The sequence below is a fragment of the Oryx dammah genome, unplaced genomic scaffold, assembly GCF_014754425.2.
Source record: "Oryx dammah isolate SB20612 unplaced genomic scaffold, SCBI_Odam_1.1 HiC_scaffold_1, whole genome shotgun sequence".
In the NCBI taxonomy this organism is placed as follows: domain Eukaryota; kingdom Metazoa; phylum Chordata; class Mammalia; order Artiodactyla; family Bovidae; genus Oryx; species Oryx dammah.
In genome coordinates, this window is record NW_024070185.1 from 61,654,050 (window position 1) to 61,660,051 (window position 6,002).

Here is a 6,002-nt window from a genome sequence, read left to right on the forward strand (position 1 = left end):
TGCTTGAAGAACTTGATAGTGTCCAAAGAGGAGTATGTTTCATGAGGCTATAGGAAAATAAGAGGGGGGGGGGAGAAAAAACAAGAAAAGGAGTGGGCCTGTTAACTTAATTGATCATTATATTCAACTGTGAGTTACTTAGACTCAAAGGCAGGAGGAAGACAAAGCAAGTTATACTATTCTTAGAAGGAAGCAATGAATTTTTTAAAAAGAAGAAAGCTTCTTTCTGAGATTGAATTATGAGCTGTGTTTTTAAAGGATGATGTGTTCAGTGAGTTTTTCATCAAATTTGAATCTGCTCTAAATGTGTTTGTTTAGTTTTTGTTTCTGACACTCAGTAAAATGCAAGGAGCTTAACACTAAAGCACCTCTCAGAGTTCCGGTGTGTCACTTCCTGGTGACGAATCCGAAGCTCGGTTAACACCGAAAGGCCTAGAAGAATGGGGGTGAGTGTGTAGGTGTGTATGCACGAGGCAGGTACTCACAGAACCTGTGCTTAGATAGCCACAGAGCTACTCAATTCAACAAACATTTGTCAAAGACCTGTAGTGCACTGGGTGTTGAAGGTGATAGGTTCATGTTCTTAATAAGCTATTTATTCATTTCTTACCCCAGCTGTTACTTTTTTCTAGAGCTGCAGATCTAGAAAAGTCCATCAAACAAAAACCCACACCAAGTGTCCTGGTTTGTGAAGTGTCCTTATTTGCAATAAAACATGAGCAAACACAAACCACTAAGAATATAATTATCATGGTGTAACAGAGGTTATTGTTAAATTGCTTAGTTGTGTCTGACCCTTTGCGACCCCACGGACTGCAGCATGCCAGGCTTCCATGTCCTTCACTATCTCCTGGAGTTTGCTCAAACTCATGTCCATTGAGTTGATTCAACTATCTCATCCTCTGTCACCCCCTTCTCAGTGATAGCTACAATGAATTGTTGAGGACGGCCCATAACCTAGACTCTGTTGGCTCAGTTGTGATCTGGCTGCAGAACCAGCACTAAAAATCCTTGAGTTCTATTCTGATATGCAGTAACCTCACTCTTTTTTTTTTTTTTAATCTCAGATTAAACGTCTTACGTGTTCCTCAGTGCCTGTCTCAGGGCTAATTGAGCTTTGGTCTTCCAGTGGCAAGATGGCTTGGAGGACTTCTTTCTAGGATTAGAAGTTTCCAGATGAGTCAGGAGTGCTGTAGGGGGGACCCCAGTATCAGCTGAAGGCTAGAGGAAATGGCCCTTGAGGACACTATGTCCTGAGAGTCTGTGTTCCAAAATCCAGGCCCAGTTCCTATCACCAGGGACTTGGTGAGGTCGTGGCAGGAGCCTTGCGTGCCGCTGCTGGACGGGACTTCAGGCTCCTCCTCCCGTTCTCTCCTGGAGGAACTGAGGCCTGGGAGGTACTGTACTTCTAGGCAGTGGCTCGGTCAAGTCACACCTTTTTTAGTTACAGTGTCACACCTTAGTTACAGTGAGTACTTTGTTAGCACCTTTTGGGTACCCAGGGCTGTGCGAGGTGATGTAAGCGGTAGCAGAAAGCCAGTTCCCTGACTCAAAAACCTTTACAACCTCTTAGTGGAGAAAAAGACTCAAAGTCAGATCCCTAGATTCAGGAAGGCCTACAAACTGTATGCAGACAAAACAAGCAAATAATTTGTGAGGACAGAGGCCAGTTAAGTCATGCCTCCTGGTGGGAGTGGGCTTGAGTCAGCCTTGTGAAGAAGAGGGAGGTTGGCAGGAGTTCCTGGTGGGGTTGCTGGCAAAGGCAGGGTGATAGGACCCAGTATGCAGGATAGGAGAGACAGGAAGTTCTGAAAGGAGGGAGGAACTGTAATAGAAGCAGGAGCCCACAGAGAAGGAAGGGAAGGGCATTGCAAGCAGAGGGAACAGCATGGGCAAAGGCAGGGACGATGACCAGGCACATGGGGTGCTCATGGGAATGGGGCTGAGGGGGTAGGTATGGGAGGCTGTGAGCCAAAGGCCTTTAGTGCTGAGCTCAGGACTTTGCTGAGGAAATCAGGTGGGTAGTGGGACAGTGGCGGTTTCCTAGGCGGGAATGACAGGGTATTAAAGTGGGTTCCCCCCGAGATCTGTGCAGCGGTTCCATTGGGTTTTCCCACAGAAGGAATTAGAGCAGAATGATCTAAGTGACTGCACACAACAGAGTACCAGTTGGTGAAGTAGGGTTTTTAGCCTTAAGAGCAAATTGAGCCTGTCTGCTAACTTTTTGTGAAAGAAACACTTACAATTCTGATGGTGCATCAGTGTCCTCCTCTAAAAGAAATTCTGACTCTCTTTGCAACATGTTTTTTTCATCCTGCTCCTGATGCTCTGATGAAGCCAACAGGCTTTTGCATTTCCCAGCTGAACCTGTTTGTCATTAGAGCCCAGCCACAGCGGTTGTGACTTGTCTGCTGCTGCAGTCCGGCGGCAGGGAGCAAGCTCTAGATGGAAGGGAACAGGCCTCTCCGGCTTCCTTCTCTCTCTGATCAACCTCTGAGCTGGCTCATGGCCATGGGCCAGGTCTGCAGGGCCTAGGCTTTGCTTGCCTGCAAGGCAGGTGGCCTCCTAGGGAGACATGTAGTCCTCAAGCCCATGGGTCAGCCAGTGGCTCTGCAGACAAGCAGCCTGCCCAGGACCCATCCTGACTGGTGTGTCTTTGGTCCTTCCCGCCCTGGGCTCTTAGCAGTGTTCCATGGGAGAGAGCAAGGCGTCAGGAAGGAGCCAAGGATCCCCATCTCTGCTTTCCCAAGGTGGTACCTCAGATGACTCCTGTCTCCGCGCTGTTTATAGCTGACAGCCAGGCTACTGCTCAGGGTCCTGTAACTCTGCCACTGACGCTCTCATCCCTTAATGAAGTCTGAATTGCAGCCTCCAGGTTAAGACAGTTGTATGTTTTTGGAGGGGGCGGGGTGGGGAGAGAGTAACATGTTTAAAAGCAGAAAACATCTGTTTCTGGGAAAGTCACTCCTTTACTGTTTTCTCAAGGTAGACCTAACAGGCACCCAAGACACAACACACACATACCCCCCAAATCAGTTTCATCATCTTGGGAAAGAGCACTACTTTCCTCACCATTTCAAGCCAGAAATCGGCCCCTCTGTCTGTGCTTCCCCAACCTGGCCAGCCACCTCCTCACCATCCATGTCTCCTGGGCCCTGGTCCAGCCCTCATCACCCATACCCAGCATTCTGCGGTGTCCTAGGACCCCTGCAGCTCCTCTCGGGCCGGCATCTCTCACAGTGCTCATCCCAAAGCTTATTCCACCACTCTGCTTAGAACCCTTCTTATGTTCCCACTGCTCTCAGGTTAAACTCGTTGACGTGGCTTACAAGTCCCTTTGCAATCATAGCTGATACATACATGGCCATTACTGTGTGCCAAGCACTGCCCTAAACACTTCAATATTACTAACTCGTGTAACATTCCCAAAAACCAGGTGAGGCAGGTACTGTTGTCATCCCCATCCTACGGTAAGGAGATGGGGCCCAGAGAAGTAGTAAAGTTACCTGCTGTCAGTGGGCGGAAGTGGGACCAGATCTGGTAGTCGTTCTGGCCCCAGAACCTGTGCTGTCCGCCTCCACTCCAGGTGAGGCCCTGCCAGATTCATCTGCTGACACCCCAACAAGCCATCGCCTTGCCGTGTTGGTACCAACCAGTCCAGGAAGGCTGAGTGTCTCCCAGTGGCCTAGGCAAAAGCTGCCCTTTGGGGAACTATTATTCCTAACACTCCCTGCACGTTCCCACCATCTACCCCTTTATTGTTTAAGATTCAGTGGACAACTTACCCACCATCCTTGGAAGGTCTGACCACTCTGTTCACTGGGCCTCTCATACTTGATGAGCTCTACCAGCGTACTTGTAATATTTTATCTAATTTCTTGTAGATTTATCTTAGTCCCCTGTTAATCTTTATTTCTGATCCTTGTGCTTGACACATCACAGCCCTCTGTCAATGCTGCTGCATATAAATGTATATAAGACATGCCCCAAAGGCGTGATGGAGGTATAAAGCTTGGCAAGTGGTGGAGGGAGTGTAAGATGCTGATGGGGATTGGTCCCGGTGGCTTGAGATGCTGGAAGGCTCTGACAGTGAAAGAGTCTCTGGCAGGTGTAATGTTAAGCAATGTAGAGGAGTCTGCTTTAATGGAAGGAAAAAGCAGGTTGATTTGAAGGAACCTGGAAGACTTGGCGTCTGCTCCCAGTTGTGTCTTTTATTCACTATGACTTGAGGCAAGATGCTTTTCCTCTCTTGGCCTCAAGTTTCGTCATTATTAAAACGGGGGAAAATAATACCAAAGTGGTGCCTTTCTTTTCTCCCCATCCAGTTCCTGTAGAAGCCAGTGCCTGCGGAACCCTGTGCAGATGCGGCCCAGCATACTTACTGAGGGCATGTTGGGGGAGACCCCATGGGGTTCCTTTCTTACCTCAAGCCACGGGCTGGGGCCTCAGGTTCTAGTCCTGGCTCTGCTACCTTGCCCTCAGGAACCCTGGCTCCCTTCTGTTCTCCAGGGGAAAGGAGCTGTCCCCTTGTGAGACCCAGATGAGTCGTGCATGTGTGCAGCCTGCATAGACAGGGCCTGATTGTACCGAGGGAGGTGCTGGACTGAGGCTGAAGATGAGTCACAGCCTTGGTTCCGTCTGGTACCAGCTCTGTTGTTGTGTTCCCTGCCATAATTCCCTCATCCATGGCATGGCAGTGGTGACTGCACTGACACTCTGGAATTGTTGGAGGGGCTCCAGGGAGGGGTTGAGTGTAAATGGGGTGTAATGCTTACTCAGCTAACATGGAGATGCTGCCAAGCCTGGTTTGTGTAAACCCTCTCATCACTCTGGGCAAACCTCTTCTGCTCTTTGGGCTTTGGTGGTTGTTCCCCCCACATCTCCCCCCAAGCTGTTAAACATTCTGATGGTCTCCAGGAATCTGGCCAGACACACTGTCTTCTCTCCAGGAGACAGCCCGCTGATTTGCGTTCATTGCTCTTTCCAGGGAGGTGCAGGGGAGAGGAGCAGCCCAGGCAAAAGCTAAACTCTAGGCCCCAGATGGGGCAAACTGTGTGTCTCCCCACCAGCTCCTAGCCACAACCAGAGTAACACACCTTCCTGGGTGGTTCTGCTTTATACGCTCAGTGTCACACACAGGCCGATTCGGTTCTTGTTACAGCTTGTAAGCATCCATCTGAGATCTAAATTTGTTTAGCTCGGGAACTAGAAGGCATCTGTGTAGACAAACTTTTTGCCTCTCACAATAGCATCTGCCACACCTGCAGCCCCCTTGACTGCCACCCACTGGCTCTACAGCCTTTGACCTGCTTTTCTCTTGTAGCTGATGTGACTTGCTGCTTGGTTTTCATCTGCAGACACTGTTTTGTTTCAAAGACTCTCCCTTATTACAACAAAGGGGACCCTTCCCCCTGGCCCCCACCATCACCGCCATCTCATAGGCTAATGACTCCGCCTGCAACCCCCTGGCTAATGCTTTCCTCTTTGCGATATTTAACTCCCTTGCTATGTGAACAGTGTTTGGACTTGATATTGTCTTGCCTCTGGGAAAATGTCAAGGTTAACCATAAGGGGATAGATAATGCAGAGTAATCTTCAGGGCAGATGCTGTTGCTCACACAGGCAGGCCAAGAACTCTGAGGAAGGGCCGAGGGAAACCTTACCAGCAGGTTAAGATTTCATTAAGATGGACTGAACTTAACCTCTATCTGACCTGGAGTAAGGATCTTCAACCATGGAGCCTCTGTATACAAAGGATGACAGTAGAGTTGGATAAAGCGGGTTTTACACTTGTGTGGCCAGCGCTTCACAAGTACTTTTTGAACGAATCTACACCACTACAGGCCCTCCTCTCAGTGAAGGCTCACAAGCTGTCCTTTAAAACCAGACTTCAGAGTGTGCTCAGCAAAGTTGTCAAGAAGCTTCCTGGCGCTTTCCAAGCCACGGTGGTGGTTCTGGGGCCCAGGGACAGCTGCTCACGTCTCATCTCCATTCCTTTCCAG

General features: G+C 49.3%; 1 protein-coding gene across 2 annotated transcripts in view; it reads left to right on the forward strand.

Annotated features, from left to right (window-relative positions):
* TMOD1 (tropomodulin 1) overlaps positions 1 to 6,002 on the forward strand; it is an 88,806-nt gene that overhangs the window by 81,201 nt on the left and 1,603 nt on the right. The gene's annotated exons all lie outside the window — the stretch shown is intronic.